General features: G+C 47.0%; 1 pseudogene; it reads right to left on the bottom strand.

Annotated features, from left to right (window-relative positions):
• Positions 1 to 3,131: 3,131 nt before the first annotated feature.
• LOC135872982 (sodium- and chloride-dependent betaine transporter-like) overlaps positions 3,132 to 19,592 on the bottom strand; it is a 44,451-nt pseudogene continuing 27,990 nt past the window's right edge.

Raw genomic sequence — 19,592 nt, forward strand, 5'->3', positions numbered from 1 at the left:
AGATATCCTTCAGCCTGTTCCATCCTGAGTCTGTCTTGTGGTCTCTCCCTTTCCCCATTAACTATGATTATGTTAAGTATCCTGTCACTCACCCTTTGAGTGACAGCTGAAGCCAAATAGCTACTCAGCACTGCAGCCTCCTTGGTATGTGATTGGCTCTCTCTCTCCCTGGTATGTAGGTGACCTACCTGTGCACTTTCCTTTGTCAGCCTCCTGCTTTTTATGTACTTATAAACCATTTAACTTGTTCCTTTTGCTCACACCCCCTCATTTTGTGCCTTTGCCTTCCTGACTTTACTTTTGAACCTCTCTACTCTTTGCAATTTCCTTTCCCCATTATTTTATATCTACTGTTCCTTTTTTCAGTGTCAGGGCTCTAAAGCGCCTCTGGTGAAGTCACATTGCTCTTTCCCAGGTGCAGAAGGAGAGAGCTGACCCAGCGGCATCAAAAGAACTGTCGTCCCAAGTCTGTATAGTTAACTACCTGATAAACTTGGGAAGGGAGAAGGATGTCCCAGAGTCACTGACTAGGATGGCTCTGCCTCAGGTGTGCAGAGGAGAAATGAAGAGTGCATTGTGAAGAGAAGCCACCTCAGGAACGAGAGGGGGAATCACACCAGAATCATAGGCGTGCGCACGGGGTGTGCCCAGGTACACCCTAATCATGCCTGAGCTCCATCTAGGAAGGCTGCTAAGGCTGCTCCTTCCCCGCTGGAGGCTCGGAGGGGGGAGGAGGAAGAGGAGGAGGCTGCTTAGCACTCCCTGGGGAGATCAGCTGTTGGCAACTGCCAATCAGCTATTTAGCATGCTGCAGCAGCTCTCATCAGCTCTTTGGCTGGCTGCAGCCAATCAGCTGTTTCCCCTGCCACTGCTGAAGCTCCTAGACTGCAGGCAGAGGTGAGTGAGTCTTTCTGATTTTCAGGGTAGAGGGAGCTGGGTTAGGTGGGACCAGCAGCCCAGGCACGGCAGCTTCTGGGCTAGCTGCAGAAGGGTGGGCAGCCTCTTGGCAGGGGGCTGGGGGGAGATGGGTGGGCAGCTTCTCAGCTGGTTCCAGGGGGCTGCTGGGGGGAGTATGGGCTGGTGGCTTTCTCAAGGACTGAGCTAGTCAGTCTCAGCCTACCCTGGTGTTTCCTCCCAGGACCTGTGCTCCCCCTTCAGCCAGGAGAAACCAGCTGCAGACCCCCTTCGTGCTGGGCAGGGGGACAAACCAAAGGACATGGCTCCTTTAAGAAAAGTTCTCCCTTGTGTTTGATGAGTGAAATTGGGCTGGGTCCTGCAGCTCGCCCCCTCCTCCTTCTTTACCTGTCCAGAGGGGCTTCACTGCAGCCTCATGCCGGGAAAGTAATGCTTGCCCAGCTCAAAGCTGTCTCCCCCTCCCCCATGCCCAGATCAAGCCTGCCTGAGGGGCTTTTCCTCCAAGAGAGGAAGTTTATCCCCTCCCCTGCCGATCACCATCCCCTCCTCCCAAAAAAGTCATAGAGTGTGTGAAGGAGTCAAAATGGGGGTGGGCTGCAGCCCTGGGATTGGGAAGAGCTGGAGCAACACAGCAGCCACACAGCAGGATGAATGAATGGGCCATTTCTATGCTGGGCTGTTGAATTAAATTTCTCCCTATGTCAGGGCATGTCGTTTCTAGGCTGGCCACAGGGGGTGGGGTTCAGGGGAGACAGAGCTGCTTTGAGTGCATTGGTGAGAGCAGGCGCTAAACAGAGCCACCAGGAAGTGGGGAGCAGAGAGAGATGGGAAAAGGGACACAGGTGGAGAGCAAGAACTGGGAAACATCAGGAAGGGGAGATACCAATGATAGACACACTTTCAATAACTAGAATGAAAGTGTATAAATATGTTGAAAATAGCCTCCCCTCCAAACTGGCAGAGTACCCCTCCAGCACCCACACCTCGCCCTTAAGGCAGGAGGGGGCAGAAAGGAGTGAGCAGCTGGTGGGAGGCATTTAGAGGAGGGAGCTGGCAAGAAGGTGGCGTTCAGGGGGGTCTAGGAGGATGGGGCAGGAAGAGGTGGAGTGGGGGCGGAGCCTTGGATAAGGGGGTGGAGCCAGGATGGGGCACCCACCGGCAAAACCAAAAGTCAGCACCTCTGAGTCGGGGTGACAGGGTCCCGCCCGCCCGTGCAGGGTGTATTTGCTGCCTGTACAAACTTCCCCAGCAGCTGCACAAAGTTGTTGTAATTGTGTCACACAGTGAACCCCACGCTGCTACCGTGACCCCCCCTTGCTCCCCTGCCTGGGCCTGCCCAGCCAATCACTGCCTCCCCAGCACTACACATGACCTTTGACTTAAGTCAGTCATAGCACTCTCCCACCGCTGTGCTCCAGCTTGGTTGATGCTCTCTGCGCCTGTCCCATAAGTGCCATCACGTCTTTGGTCAAGGGGATGTTCGGGGGTGGGATTTGGTGGGGACTCTGTTCTGAGCGGGGGTGTGGAAAGGGGGCCAGGCTGGGCCAGGGGGGTTGGATATGGGCCAGAGGGTCTCGGGGGCAGTCAGGGGACAGAGAATGAGGGTGTTGGATAGGGTGTGGAAGTCCCAGGGGGCCTGTCAGGGGGCGGGGTGTGGGTAGGGGTCGGGGCAGTCAGGGGACAGGGGGGTTGGATAGTTGGTAGGGCCCTGGGGGGTGATTAGGGGGCAGGGGGGTCTCTGGAGGGGGTGGTCAGGGGACAAGGAGCAGGGGGGGTTGGATGGATCGGGAGTTCTGGGGATCCTGTCAGGGGGCAGGGAGCGGTTGGATTGGCGTGGGAGTCGCGGGGGTCTGTCTGGGTGTGGGGGTGTGGCTAAGGGTCGGGGCAGTCAGGGGACAGGTAGGGGGTAGGGTCCTAGGGAGGCAGTTACAGTGGGGGGGTCTCAGGAGGGGGCAGTCAGGAGACAAGGAGCATGGAAGCTTAGATAGGGGGTGGAGTCCTGGGGGGCAGTTAGGGGCAGGATCCCAAGGGGGGTGCAGTCAGGGGGCAAGGAGCAGGGGGGGTTGGGAGTTCTGAGGGGGGCAGTCGGGGGCAGGAAGTGGGAGGGAGTGGATCGGGGTGGGGCTTGGGCGAGGCTCCCTGGGTGCACACCCTAATGAAATGTGCTGTGCACGCCTATGACCAGAATGCAAAGGCGAAATCCTTTCCCATATGCTTTACAAGTGAGTTTCCTTCTCTGTGGTTATGAGCACTTCCTTGGCTGATGGGGATGAGATCCTGTATTCTGCTTTGGGGCTCTCCAATGGTTCAGACACGCTAGCCTGGTGCTTCTTTGGCTGAGGCAAGTCCTCCGCTGGGGAAGTGAGTTGCATTAGCCTCTGCAGAGAGACAGGCAGACAGAGGGAATCTCTGTTAATTAAACTGACACCCAATAACAATCCACAGTAATTGCTGTGGGCAAAGGCATTTCAGAGAGCTAACGCTCCACTTTCCATTCCTTTCTGCCGTCTTCTCTCTCTCTCTCTCTCTCTCTCTCTCTCTCTCAAACACACACACACACATACACAACTTTACTTTTCTGATCTTTAGCCAGTTCTCATCCATGATTATTCAACCCCCAAGCTTACAATGTTGCTATTTGTTTACATTTTGGGACACATGTATCGCAAGGCGCACTAGAGATGTATTTATGGGAGGAGGGACGGTTTTCTGTTTAAGGCACAGGAGTGGGAATCAGTACACCAGGGTTCTATTCCTGGTTCTGCCTCACATCTCCAGTGGCCTCAGACAAGCCCCTTGCGACTTCATTTTTCTGTGGTGCTGAGTAGTCACAACTTCCGCTGACTTCAATGGGAGTTGTGGCTCCTCTGAACTCATCCGATTCGAAGGGCTGATAATAAAGAATTGCTGCTCAGTCCCAGATCCAGTTCACGTCAATAGAAAAATCAGCATCTTCAGCTCTTTGTACCCGTGTTATCAACTGTAAACAGGGTTACTAACACTGCCCTCCTTCCAGGGGTCCTGGGACGCTTTCATTAGAGGCTGTGCCATGCTTTGCGATCATTGGATGGAAAACACTAGGTAATATTATCCCACTGCACACACCTACCCACAGAGCAGTGCCATAGAGAGAGATGCTTTTAGCTATAGATCTCCCCCCCCTCCATGTTTATAGCATTCGTCTCACACCCTATACCCTCCTGAGACCCTGTACTCCCTGGGACTACCACAAAGAAGTGTTTCTCAGTGGTTTTCAGATTCATTGAGCATCAAAACATTTCTCTAACAGACATTGGCATAGCTACATGTGTCTTTCTACTCAGACTGTCTGGCTCAGCACACACCACTCATCTGATCGCACGCTTACAGACCGCATCACAAACAGGGCTGAGCAATTAACTCATTTCTATAACTAATTTTGACAGTCTCTCTCTCTGTTTGTGAATTGCCTGCCAACAGATTGTTGTTTTTTCTAATTTATTCAAAAATATTCATCCAGTAATTTCTGGCCTGTAGCTTGTTTGGAATTTGAGCTGTTTTTAGCTGGACACATAAGGTAACAATGTTTGTGTTTCCTGATTGGCCCAGTGGAACTCTGGGAGTTAGCTTGCTGGTGTGAATGTCACAATTACCAATTAGAAATGTGCTTTCCATGAATATACTGCAATAGTCACTTGAAATACAGTATGCTGGTCCTTGGAGCTTTGCTGCCAGTACATGAATTGCTTAAAATATTCATAGGCAGTGAAAGAAAGAGGAACACAAGCACAGTCAGGGAGACTCCGTTTCAAAATCAGAACAATTATTCATTGAGGATTTTTCTTTTTTGGGGGAGGGGGGGGAGGAGGTGGACAGACCCCTTCCTGCATTTCTAATCCATGTCCTTGGAAGCTTCTTTATAAAGAGGCAGGTAAAAAGTCCATGGAAGTTATATCTGACATAATATAAAGTGAGAGGTAAACAAAAAATATCTCTTATCTGTAACTTGACTAAATCAGTCACTTGAGCACACTATAAATTAGCACTAACGCATCATAATAAAATATTTGGCACCTACAGGAACTTTTTGGCTGTAGATCTCCAAATGCTTATTAAAGGTGGATAAGTATCATTCCCATGTTACAGCTGGGAAAGTTAAGTCACAAAGGCCCCCATCTACCTTTAATATCAGACAGTTTAACATCTTTCAGCTGTGTAAGCTGGTTGTGTTGTAGACTAGGTAGCTGAAGTCTTGTCTACACACAAGTTTTACCACTTTAATTATATCGGTCTCGTTAATGCAATAACCACCCCTCCAGTGTGAGGACAGCTATAGTTTCCCCAGGGACTGCACCTTGATGTGGTGCGTATGCTTGTGTGCTCCAGGTACCCTGAGAGCTATGTTGGCAGGTGTAGAACTCGTGGTAGGGTCACCCAAGACAGAAAGGTCAAAGGGTAGGAGCCAAATTAAAGGCAGTCCACGGGTCTTACAAAAATGCTCTCTGTTACAGAAACAGCCCGGAGACCAGATGAATCTGTCACAGATTTGCAAATACAAACAACTGGAGAACCATGATGTGCTGGATGTAAAACAAGATGGTACTGATCAACCAGCAAATCCAGCTGACATTCTGATGCTGGAGAATCAAATCCACAAGGAAATGGGGTATCTTCACAGCTAAAAGTAAGTCAAGAATTGGGAGTTGGAATGTTAGATCCCCTGCCCAGCTGACCCCCTTTCCCACGGTTGGCTGGAGTTTGGTAAGAAGCAGATGTGGCTACAGGTTTTTTGGCTGCATAGAGTCTGTTTGAGCGCCGTGACCTTGGACTGGAGCCAGCGTCTTATCTTTGGGCTGAGCTGAGGCATTGAGTTAACCCGTTCTCTTCTCCCTTCCTCCCCCTTCGTTCTCTCGCAACCTGCAAAGGAATCTTCCACTCCACACTCACACCTTTAACTCTTTAACCCTTCCCAAAATGCCTTGCAATGCTTGCAACAGCATTAGCAACATACAATGCTGATCTGCCTCCGCAGGGGACCCCTTCAGGGACGGGGCCACTGGATTGTGACAAGAGCACAGGTAGACTGACACAAGTTATCAGAGAAATTAAAATCTTTGTCCTAAGTATACTTGGACTGACTGAGATGAGGTGGACTGGACCCATCTAATTATCATTGGAAGGCATGGTTGAAGAGAAGATGATAAACATTGGGAAGGTTAAGTTTAGCAAGGAAGCTATTACAGCACTGAAGGAATGGGTACCTGCACATTCAAGAATACTGACTGCTCGCTTTATGACAAACCAAGCAAAAGTCAAACTTGTTCAGTGTTATGCACCTAATGATTGCGATGAACAAGGCAAAGATTGTTTCTATGAAAGGTTGCAGAGCGTCCTTGGCAAGATCAATAAATATGATATTGTTATCTCTATGGGAGATCTAAATACACAGGTTGGCGATGATAATACTGGATCTGAGCACATTATGGGCAGAAATGGCATATTAGAACAGACTGACCATGGGAAATGTTTTTATAATTCTGTGTCCTATGCAATCTATGCATTTCACACAGAGAAAGACAAACTGCCGTGGAGATGAAATGATGGCTTCGCACAGAAACAGCTTGATCATGTTGCCTTTAGTAGGTAAGTCAGGATGCATCCAGGACTACCATGTGGGATGAGACTATCTAAAAAAGAAGAATGGCTCCAACCAAATACATGGAAGCTAGTTGAATAGAGGAAAGAATTAAAGAAGAGAAAGCAACAAGAATGAGACAGCAGTAAAAGAACTATTCTGCAACAAGAATATGCGGACAGAGACAAGGAAGTTAAAAGATTAGCCAGAAGAGATCATAGAGAATGGATGAAAAATAAAGCAAGAGACACTGCGGAGGCACATAGGAGAGAGGATTCTACCAAGTTTTCTCTAGTATCTAAACAATTGACATCACAATGCTCTAATCTTTGTAGAATTGTGTAGAAAAGCTCAAGACTGTATGATTTCAACCACAAAGGATGGACAGAGTGCCCGTTGGATGGTACATTTCCAGGCTGTGCTAAACCAGCCAGAACCATTAACACATACTGAGAAATGTGAAGACATAGCGGTCTTATCTATATCACTACAAGTAATCGCCTCGGAGGAAGGAACTAAGGCTATAAACCAGCTGAAGAGTGTTAAAGCACCAGGCTAGGATAAAACAAATGCTGAAATGTTAAACGCTGGGGAGGAAGAGATGGTCAATTACATGTGCAGGCAGTTGAAGAGTGGTCTGGAGAAGGGACACCCATCCAAAGATTGGAGAAGAGGTGTTATCTGCAAAATCCCTGAAAAGGTAGAACAGCTTATTTGTGATAAGTAGAGAAGGGTGATACTCCTAGCTGTACCTGGGAAAGTGTTTTGTATTATCATTTTGAATGGGATGAAAACTGCTATTGATAAAGTACTCAGGGAAGAACAGGCTGGATTTCAATCTGGTAGGTCATGTTCGGAAAAGATTTTCACCTTGAGAAGATTCATTGAGAAAGTTGCATCACATGGGTCAGCAGACTGAGGACTCAGTGATTCATAGATGCCAAGGGCAGAAGGGACCATTGTGATCATCTAGTCTGACTTCCTGTATAACACAGGCCATAGAACTTATATTTTAGAAAAACATCCAATCTTGAATTAAAAATCATGAGTGATGGAGAATCCACCAGGACCTTTGTGATCAGACAGAGACTGCTACGGTGGTTTGGCCATACCATCAGGTTACCCATAGCAGAAGCACAAGGTATGTCTTAAATTGGATTCTTCCTGGGGGGAAAAGAAGACATGGAGGACAATGAATGACTCATTGCAGGATGACTGAAAATGATGTTGCCATCATGGAGACTACATATTATTGAGTCAAACAGCTTGCTCTGGACAGACAGCAGTGGGGAAAATGGGTTGCCTCATGCACCTCTAGGCTCAGGAGATTCCACAGCTAAAAGCTAAGAACAGTCCCACTAGTATAAAAGTGCTTATACCAGTCTAGCTTATTCCAGTGTGGGAAGGGGATTAAGGTATACCCACAAAAGGCACCTTTATACCAATATAACTGCATCCACATTAAGGGTTGTACCAGTATAAGCATTCCAGTTAAAAACAACAACCCTAACCGAAATAGCAATACTGCTACAAAATCAGTGTGTAGACTAGGCCCAGGTGTTAAGGGCCTTTCCAACTGCATAAAGCTGGTCCAGCTGATAAAAGACCCTTTCCCCTGTGCAGAGAGGGCCAGTAAAGCCAAGTCACTTGCCTAAGAACACAGATGTAGTCAATACTACAAGGCAGGTCTCCTGACTCCCAGTGCTGTTTCCAATCCAGGAGGCTGCATTCCTTGACTGTCTTCTCTGCCTTCCTCCCTTCCCCATTTGCTCAAGGCTTCTTCTCCCCATCTCCTCTGAATGGGGCTTTGCCTTGTAACTCATTAGGCACCTGAGGTGGGCACTAATCAGCACTGCCACACAGCCTGTCACTTCTAATTAAGTTAGAGTTCCTAGCCAGGAAATAAGAGCCTCATGGGCACAGATTCACCATCCCTGAGGTGACAGAGCTGGAAAGGACATTGTGAGCCCAGTTTTTTCCCCTGATGCAATAGTACTGCAGGGTTTCCTCTCCACTCATCTCATGTAGCGAGATTTGAATAAGTCCCCCCAGCTCCCCAGAGTTACATTCCATCCTCCCCAATTCATTTACATTTCCATCAGCCTGAGCTGTCATTCAAACTGGGACAAACAGGGGGAGAGCTGCAGTGGCACAGGAGCCAGCAAACAGAGCTGTAAACAGGGGAGTTTGAGTGGGAGTTTGCAGGGGGAGTTTGGGGGAAGACTAAGAGAGGCAGGCAGAGGATCAGACAGGCTAGCGAAGGGAGTGTGCAGTGTTCTAGCAGTGTTTTGGTGCTTGTTGGGGGTTTGTTTTGCTGTGGGTGGTGGTGGTTTGGTTTGTGTTTCCTAGATTTACAGGATTTAGGTGGGAAGCCTATGACAGATTCAGAGGCAGCAGTGGTAGTGACCCAAGCAATGGAAGACACAATGAAGATGACTGGATGTGGAAGCTGAGGCATGTACATGATCCTGGAGGGGGTACCTGATAAGAGTTTCATCTGCACGAAGTGCCGCCTGATAGAGCTGATGGGAGAAAAGATCTGAGGACTGGAGATGCAGGTGGAAACTCTGGTTGAGTTTAGAAAGGGGTTCGAGCGGATGATAGAGCAAAGACCTGAGGAGTCTGAATGGAAAAGGTCAGACTTGCAGATATGAAACAGGACCAAAGAACTCTGAGGGGAGACTGCTGGGTCAGGAAAGTGGACAGTGGAAGCATGTGACTAAGAGAACCAGGCAGAGGAAAAGACAGGCTAATGAAGGAGAAATAGAGCTCAGGAACAGGTTTGCGGAGTTGGAAATTGAAGAAGGGGCACAGCAGGTGGTTGCTGAAGGTGAGAGGTCAAGGAAGAAGAGAAGAGCAGCTAGTCCTATAAGAAGAAAGGAAGAGTCAATGGAGATAACAACACCAAACATGAGCCCCAGGAGGATACGCGATGGGTTGCGGAGGATTGCAAGGGTGAATAGGAATCGAGAGGACTTGCAGCCAGAGGGGACAGGGGATAGACCGGAGAATTGCACCGTCACCAGGAAAAGGCAGATCTACGTGATTGGAGACTCCTTACTGAGAAGAATAGACAGGCCTGTAACCAGAGCTGATCCAGAGAACAGAAGGGTGTGCTGTCTGCCGGGTGCTAAAATACGGGATGTGGACTTGAGGCTGAAGAGAATCCTAATGGGAGCGGGAAAGAATCCGCTGATTGTCCTTCATGTGGGAACAAATGGTACAGCTAGATTCTCACTGGAACGTATCAAGGGAGACTATGCCAGGCTGGGGAAGACGCTTAAGAAAATCGAGGCTCAGGTGATCTTCAGTGGGATTCTGCCTCTTCCTAGAGAAGGGCAACAAAGGTGTGACAAGATTATGATGATCAACAGATGGCTCAGGCAGTGGTGCTATAAGGAGGGCTTTGGGATGTATGGCCACTGGGAGGCATTCATGGACAGAGGATTGTTCTCTCGGGATGGACTTCACCTGAGTAGGGAGGGAAATAGACTTCTAGGATGGAGGCTGGCACAACTGATTAAGAGAGCTTTAAACTAGGAATTGGGGGGAGATGTCCAGGTAATCTCCACGCCGGATTTTAACATTGAGAGGGAAGAAAACAAAGAAAGAAAGGATACAGCCGTGGGTAGGAGAATGGACATACGGAGGAAGGGTACTGTAGATACCATTCTAATAGGTGATACTGGTGGTAGAATGTCTGGGCCTAATCAGGTAAAGAATGTGAGCGAAGCCAAACATCAAGAATTAAGATGTTTGTACACCAATGCGAGGAGCCTAGGTAACAAAATGGAGGAACTAGAGTTACTGGTGCAGGAAGTGAAAGCAGATATTATACAGATAACAGAAACATGGTGGAATAGTTGTCATGGCTGGAGTACAGGTATTGAAGGGTATGTGCTGTTTAGGAAAGACAGAAATAAAGGCAAAGGTGGTGGAGTAGCCTTATATCAATGATGAGGTAGACTGTAAAGAAATAAGAAGGGATGGAATGGATAAGACAGAGCCTGTCTGGGCAAAAATCACATTGGGGAAGAAAGCTACTAGAGCCTCCCCTGAGAGAGTGCTTGGGGTGTGCTATAGACCACCGGGATCTGATTTAGATATGGATAGAGACCTCTTTAATGTTTTTAATGAAGTAAATACTAATAGGAATTGTGTGATCATGGCAGACTTTAACTTCCCAGATATAGACTGGAGGACAAGTGCTAGTAATAATAATAGGGCTCATATTTTCCTAGATACGATAGTTGATGGATTCCTTCACCAAGTAGTTGCTGAACCAACAAGAGGGGATGCCATTTTAAATTTGGTTTTGGTGAGTAGTGAGGACCTCATAGAAGAAATGGTTGTAGGGGACAACCTTGGTTCGAGCGATCATGAGCTAGTTCAGTTTAAACTAAATGGAAGGATAAACAAAAATAGATCTGTGACTAGGGTTTTTGATTTCAAAAGGGCTAACTTTAAAAAATTAAGGAAATTAGTTAGGGAAGTGGATTGGACTGAAGAACTTGGGGATCTAAAGGCAGAGGAGGCCTGGAATTACTTCAAGTCAAAGTTGCAGAAACTATCAGAAGCCTGCATCCCAAGAAAGAGGAAAAAATTCATAGGCAGGAGTTGTAGACCACGCTGGATGAGCAAGCATCTCAGAGAGGTGATTAAGGAAAAGCAGAAAGCCTACAAGGAGTGGAAGATGGGAGTGATCAGCAAGGAAGGCTACCTTACTGAGGTCAGAACATGTAGGGATCAAGTGAGAAAGGCCAAAAGCCATGTAGAGTTGGACCTTAAAAAGGGAATTAAAACCAATAGTAAAAGGTTCTATAGCCATATAAATAAGAAGAAAACCAAGAAAGAAGAAGTGGGACCGCTAAATACTGAGGATGGAGTGGAGGTTAAGGATAATCTAGGCATGGCCCAATATCTAAACAAATACTTTGCCTCAGTCTGTAATGAGGCTAATGAGGAGCTTAGGGATAATGGTAGGATGACAAATGGGAACGAGGATATGGAGGTAAATATTACCACATCCGAGGTAGAAGCCAAACTCGAACAGCTTAATGGGACTAAATCAGGGGGCCCAGATAATCTTCATCCAAGAATATTAAAGGAACTGGCACATGAAATTGCAAGCCCATTAGCAAGAATTTTTAATAAATCTGTAAACTCAGGGGTTGTAGCATATGATTAGAGAATTGCTAACATAGTTCCTATCTTTAAGAAAGGGGAAAAAAAGTGATCCGGGCAACTACAGGCCTGTTAGTTTGACATCTGTAGTATGCAAGCTCTTGGAAAAAAATGTGAAGGAGAAAGTAGTTAAGGACATTGAGGTCAACGGTAATTGGGACAAATTACAACATGGTTTTACAAAAGGTAGATCGTGCAAACCAACCTGATCTCCTTCTTTGAGAAAGTAACAGATTTTTTAAACAAAGGAAACACAGTGGATCTAATTTACCTGGATTTCAGTAAGGCATCTGATACGGTTCCACATGGGGAATTATTAGCTAAATTGGAAAAGATGGGGATCAATATGAAAATTGAAAGGTGGATAAGGAACTGGTTAAAGGGGAGATGACAACGAGTCGTACTGAAAGGTGAACTGTCAGGCTGGAGGGAGGTTACTAGTGGAGTTCCTCAGGGATCGGTTTTGGGACCAATCTTTTTATTACTGACCTTGGCACAAAAAGTGGGAATGTGCTAATAAAGTTTGCGGATGACACAAAGCTGGGAGGTATTGCCAATACAGAGAAGGACCGGGATATCCTACAGGAAGATCTGGATGACCTCGTAAACTGGAGTAATAGTAATAGGATGGATTTTAATAGTGAAAAGTGCAAGGTCATGCATTTAGGGATTAACAACCAGAATTTTTGTTATAAGCTGGGGAGGCATCAGTTGGAAGTAACAGAGGAGGAGAAGGACCTTGGAGTATTGGTTGATCACAGGATGACTATGAGCCGCCAATGTGATATGGCCGTGAAAAAAGCTAATGTGGTCTTGGGATGCATCAGGCGAGGTATTTCCAGTAGAAATAAGGAGGTGTTAGTACCGTTATACAAGGCACTGGTGAGACCTCATCTAGAATACTGTGTGCAGTTCTGGTCTCCCATGTTTAAGAAGGATGAATTCAAACTGGAACAGGTACAGAGAAAGGTTTTCCATTCCTCGGATCCTCCTAGTAGCCTATCTTATGAAAGGAGACTCAAAGAGCTTGGCTTGTTTAGCGAAGGCTGAGGGGAGATATGATTGCTCTCTACAAATATATCAGAGGAATAAATACCAGGGAGGGAGAGGAATTATTTAAGCTCAGTACCAATGTAGACACAAGAACAAATAGATATAAACTGGCCATCAGGAAGTTTAGACTTGAAATTAGACGAAGGTTTCTAACCACCAGAGGAGTGAAGTTCTGGAACAGCCTTCCGCGGGGGGGCAAAAAGACATATCTGGCTTCATGACTGAGCTTGATAAGCTTATGGAGGGGATGGTATAATGAGATTGGTCTTGGACTATTAGCGGTAAATATGCCCAATGGCTTGTGATGGGATGTTAGATGGGGTGGGATCTGAGTTACTACAGAGAATTCTTTCCTGGGTGTCTGGCTGGTGAGTCTTGCCCACATGCTCAGGGTTTAGCTGATCACCATATTTGGGGTCAGGAAGGAATTTTCCTCCAGGGCAGATTGGCAGAGGCCCTGGGGGTTTTTCGCCTTCCTCTGCAGCGTGGGGTACGGGTCACTTGCTGGAAGATGCTCTGCACCTTGAAGTCTTTAAACCATGATTTGAGGACTTCAATGGCTCAGACACAGGTTTGATACAGGAGTGGGTGGGTGAGATTCTGTAGCCTGCGTTGTGCAGGAGGTCAGACTAGATGATCATAATGGTCCCTTCTGACCTTAAAGTCTATGATTCTATGAGAGATTTTGCTTCCCCAGGTCTACACAAGGAAGTAACAGTGTGTGTGGACCTTGGAATAGGGGGTGGCCACCTCCATGGCCCCATTTCCCCCCCCCCCACACACACACACACAGACATCTTAGAACCTCCACAGGTTCAGGTTCCCTGTGATGGAAGAAGACGGGATTGGGCAGGGAAAAGGCAGCTTTGTATAGACTTGGAGCAAGTTATATATCCTGCCCATACTGACCCTGGAGAGATTGCCTAGGCCAGGGCAGGGTTAGGTACTACACCTTGTGAAGAGTTATCTGGGGCAGCCCTGGCCAGGGGAGACACTGGTAAGGAGTAAGGGGGAGATCAGAGGTAAAGAGCCAGTGTCTGATCCAGGACTTGCACTTGGCACAACTCAGGAGGGTGCTCTATGCCACCTTCAGTCCCCCTGATCCTGGGGGCAGGTGATCTCCAGTGGAAATTAAGCCCAGAAGCCTGTGTCCTCAGGGGGCCTTTCTGGAAGCCAGGGATTGACATAGTATAGAGTTGCCTCAGTAAAACTCCCTTTTCCATTGACACTCTTTGCACCAGGGAGTGGGAGGGGTAGAGATAGATGCTGCTATGACAGCTCTGTGCCACACTGGGGGAATCCTCCACTAGCCGGGTAAGTCAGCATTATGGTTCCCTTGCATCATCATAGTCATGCATATTGGTTGCACATAGAACTGCGGATCTGGCCTGCTCCAGGAAGGCCGAGGTGCTTATTGGTCCCCTGGGAGCTGAGCAAATTCACGGGAACCTTCCCAGTGTAGCAACGGCCGCTGCAGGTCATTCTGCAGCAGACAAACGCCAGGCCATCCAGACCAAATGATCGGGGAGGACTTAGCCAAGGAGGTCCTCACTGAGATGTCCTCCTCTGAGCCCCATCCTGTGAGTTTTATCATAGGAGGCGATCCTGACCACTGTTTTGTGTATCGCCCATGGACCCATAACTCCTCATACAGGCAAATCTTCCAATGAAGTCACTGGGAGTTTTGCCTGAGTAAGGGCTTCAGGATTTGGGCTCCTATAAACTGACAGCTACCAAATGAAAGTACCTTTGTCCCACAAAGGCTCATCACATCAACTTCAGCCTCAGCTTCAAATGACCCTGCTGCTTCCCCATTTTCTCCAGCATCCAGTCCAAAACGTTCCTCTTTCTTTTTAAAACTCTCCATGGACTTGTTCCAGCCAAATGCACAATTCTGGTTTCTCTTTGCACTCCTTCCAAATCCCTCCATTCATCTACACTGGCCTCTTGCCTATCCTTTCATGGTCTCAAATGATATTGGCAAGAGAGCCTTCTCTTACACAGCTCCTTCCATTCTCATCACATTACAACTCTCAGCTAGAGAATCAAAGGGCTGACAGGAAAAGGGATGCATTGGAAAGAACTGACAGATATGGTCACATGCCTATAGAGGAGAGGTAGATAGGAGACATTTCTACTTGGTCACCACATTGATTTACTATATTCTTTTTGAAGCACTTCCAAACAGTTCGGGCCAGATTCTCCATTTCCCTGCATCTCGTGTCATTTTACACTAGTGCAAATTACTCCCATTCTAACTTATGCCAACTTCACACAGATGTAACCAACGAACACGGTGCCAGGCCTCAGTGAACCAGGTCTATCCCTTTAAAGAAATGTTACGCACTGAATTGTCTGAATGACATTCACGATCGTGAAATCTGCTGTACTGACAGTGCCACAGATCAAGGACAGCATGGGCAGCATAAGGACTATCTTCACCCCCACTGTCCCACTCATGTGTCTCAAATGTGATCCACAGTGACTACCTCTGGAAGCAGGAGGGCACTTTATTTCCCACACCTCTATTCATCTGTGGCCTCTCTGCTAAGCCTCTTAACAAGAGGTTCAATTAGGGCCAGTTGCTGAGATGGTTTCGTACTAGTACAGTAGAACCTCAGCGTTACAGACATCGGAGTTATGAACTGACCGGTCAACCACACACCTCATTTGGAACTGGAAGTATGCAACCAGGCAGCAGCAGAGACAAAAAAAACAAAACCCAAATACAGTGCAGTTCTGTACTAAATGTAAACTACTAAAAAAATAAAGGGAAAGCAGCATTCTTCTTCTGCATAGTAAAGTTTCAAAGCTGTATTAATCATAGAATCATAGAATATCAGGGTTGAAAGGGACCTCAGGAGGTCATCTACTCCAACCCCCTGCTCAAAGCAGGACCAGTTCCCAACTAAATCATCCCAGCCAGGGCTTTGTCAAGCCTGACCTTAAAAACCTCTAAGGAACGAGATTCCACCACCTCCGTAGGTAACCCATTCCAATGCTTCACCACCCTCCTAGTAAAAAAAGTTTTTCCTAATATTCAACCTAAACCTCCCCCACTGCAACTTGAGACCATTACTCCTTGCTCTGTCATCGGGTACCACTGAGAACAGTCTAGATCCATCCTCTTTGGAACCCCCTTTCAAGTAGTTGAAAGCAGCTATCAAATCCCCCCTCATTCTTCTCTTCTGCAGACTAAACAATCCCTGTTCCCTCAGCCTCTCCTCATAAGTCATGTGCTCCAGCCCCCTAATCATTTTTGTTGCCCTCCGCTGGACTCTTTCCAATTTTTCCACATCCTTCTTGTAGTGTGGGGCCCAAAACTGGACACAGTACTCCAGATGAAGCCTCACCAATGTCGAATAGAGGGGAATGATCACGTCCCTCGATCTGCTGGCAATGCCCCTACTTATACAGCCCAAAATGCCATTAGCCTTCTTGGCAACAAGGGCACACTGTTGACTCATATCCAGCTTCTCGTCCACTGTAACCCCTAGGTCCTTTTCTGCAAAACTGCTTCCTAGCCATTCGGTCCCTAGTCTGTAACAGTGAATGGGATTCTTCCGTCATTAGTGCAGAACTCTGCACTTGTCCTTGTTGAACCTCATCAGGTTTCTTTTGGCCCAATCCTCTAATTTGTCTAGGTCCCTCTGTATCCTATCCCTACCCTCCAGCATATCTACTACTCCTCCCAGTTTAGTGTCATCTGCAAACTTGCTGAGAGTGCAGTCCACGCCATCCTCCAGATCATTAATGAAGATATTGAACAAAACCAGCCCCAGGACCGACCCTTGGGGCACTCCGCTTGAAACCGGCTGCCAACTAAACATGGAGCCGTTGATCACTACCTGTTAAGCCCGATGATCTAGCCAGCTTTCTATCCACCTTATAGTCCATTCATCCAGCCCATACTTCTTTAACTTGCTGGGAAGAATACTGTGGGAGACTGTATCAAAAGCTTTGCTAAAGTCAAGGAATGAAGTCAATGTTCAATTCTAATCTTTTGAAAGAACAACCATAATGTTTTGTTCAGAGTTACGAACAACCTCCATTCCCAAGGGTTCATAACTCTGAGGTTCTATTGTACTGGATGGAGATCATCTATTCGTTTCACACAAGCCAATGGGAAGCACTCACACAGTCTTCAGTCACTGATGACCTGGGCTGTATTTGAATCTGGGACCTAGAAGTTCTAGACCTTCTTTTACCTTCTTTAGTGATCCCCTGGTTTTCAGCAGGATGAAAATGACGTAGAGTGGAATGCAGATCATGGAAGAGAGAGCCATCAACCAGCCCAGAGCGTAGCCCCACGGAGGGTACACGTACCAGTTGTTGTATTTGAGGGGGGTGTACTTGATCACTGAAAATAGGAAAGTCACCTGAGGAATGAAGAACATAAAAGTCAGAATAGCAGATGGGTACATGGTGAGTCAGAAACAGGTGGTGAGAGATGGTTCCTGACAAGGGATGTATAAGCAGTAGAAGATTTGTGGTCTCCTTACCTAGTTATATCTTTGTTTGTAAGTGTTTGGGAGTTGGAAATAATGTCATGGGTATGTACACTGCTGTTACTTACCAGCCTTAACTGAGTTTTGAAACATTTTTTTTGGTTTTTGGAATTTTCCCTCCCCCCTGTGCTGTTTTCCATTCACCAACCCCTCCCCTCTCCTGAACCTTTGGGATGTGAGTCTTTGTGCTCTTCTACCTCCTATCAGCCACCTTTCCAGCCCCTATCCAAATCCTTACCTCGCCTTGCCCTCTCCAACATGGATCCTCTAAACCTCCAGGAAATTCCCTCTCTCTCCAATGTATGTGTAGGAGGAAGGTCCTTATTTGTAAGCTCTCTGTAGTCAGGGTGCAGAAACTCTGGAGCAGGCAATCAGGGGCTGCAGTTTGGGTACCTTCTCTGGTGACTCCTGGCTTAGTCATGCCTCTGACAGGACTGACTTTTGAGCTCTGAGAACAGCCCTGGGGCACCCAAGGCCCTCTCTGAAAATACTCGTTGAAAGATGATCTCTCAGCCAGCACCCAGCCCTATAGAGCACTCAAACCACTGAGCTCTCAGCAACTCATGCATGACCAAGCAGCAGCTCTGAAAACTCCCTGATTGTTTTCAACTCCCATTGGAGCCCTCAGGTGGCAGCTCCAAAAGCTATTTGTGGCTATCCAAGCTGTTGAAGATTTTGGCCATAGTGCCTGATCCTGATCCCATTGAGGTCAATGGCAAACAAATGTCATGACGTTCATGGGAGCAGGATTAGGCCCATACTCAACTACCGGGAGTCATAGAAATGTAGACAGAAGAGAACATTTCAGAGCAAGGTAATTCTTTAATGAGCTGAAATTCAAAAATGATTTGATCAGTTCCCTTCAGGCTTTGCAGATACATTCTCCTTTGCCTGCAGAATAAATACGCCAATTTTCAGGCTAAATGAAATTTCCAGACCTAAGACAAGGCTTTACAATGGAAATTGATTCCAGCTTCAACTACGGAGAAGCTACTGTTCCTCCACGGCAATTCTATGAAACAATAGTACACCCTCAAATTCTCTTCTTCACTCAGATTCTAGGATCCCTGTACAAACTTGCCTCACCATAGTTTGTACCTACCAGGCAAACACCAGGGGTGACAACCTGCCAGCACATCTTAATCAGCGGCCATGGCCGATAACCAATCATGTCCTCGATGTTGTCATAGAAACGGTCTGCACCTTGACCACCAGAGGAAAGGACAGAGAAAGAGAGAGGTAAAGGGGGTGAGAAATTTTGTTCTTCAGAAATTACTCATGCCAAGTCCAGGTTTAGTTATGCTTTACTAAAATGGAAGCTCTAATTCCATACAGCAGGGGTTTATTTGGTCCTCCAGGTTTTCAGAATTTCTGGAATTCAGGCCACTTATTTAGATGCCTAAATATGGAGATAGCAAATAACGCCCCTGCACCTATGGGGCAAGAGGGGCAGTCGTCCCTTGCTAGACCTTGGTTTTCACCCTCACCCATGCTCCATTAGGTCTTCCACTTTTTGCCCTCCCCTTCTCCCACCCCCACCCCCCCTTGGGATGTGGTCATCAGGAAAGCAAATTTTGCCCACCTGAATTTTTCTGAAATGACCCCAATGGCTAGGTGTCTCACTTTAGGCACCGACTCTTAACAAGTTGGGCCTAAAAGAACTCCCTAACCTAGCTGAACCCTTGCCCCCGCAGAATAAACCTGTGGGTATACACAGGCTTTGTAATGTGCCCCGTAGGTCAACAAGAGACAATTATGTTAGATTAACTGTGTGGCTGTGGGTGATGGGGCTCTCTGAAGAATATTCTGCCCTAGTAACCAGATGGATACATCTGGGGCTTTCAGCTTAATTGTCCTAACTGGTTTCTAGGGCTGGTCCAATATTTTCCCTCAAAATGTTTTTAAGGCAAATTGGGTATTTGACAAAGCAAAATTTTCCATGAAGTGTCAACTTTCCATAGAAAATTTTGACCTTTTTTGTTTAAAATCTGAAAACTTTTTGCTGAAATAAAAAAAAGAAATCTATTTGCAAATGTTGACATGGTGCTTAATGGGAGTTGAAGTGGATGGCTCATGCCCTCATTCTCTGTGGCTTGGTTCCCCAGCTGTATTACATCTTCCATGATGCACCACATCCATGTGATTCCCATGATACACTGCAGTGGCTCAGTAAAGACAGGAGATTGGGGCATATCAAGGGATAGATAGTCTGGCCAGGGAGCCCACTGTCCACCCCTAGAGGAATTTGGACATGAGGCACCAGAAAACTCCCATGAGTCACGGAGGCAGCATTTCTGAATTTCTGATTTTGGCCACAA

Source organism: Emys orbicularis, chromosome 1, assembly GCF_028017835.1.
Source record: "Emys orbicularis isolate rEmyOrb1 chromosome 1, rEmyOrb1.hap1, whole genome shotgun sequence".
Lineage (NCBI taxonomy): Eukaryota > Metazoa > Chordata > Testudines > Emydidae > Emys > Emys orbicularis.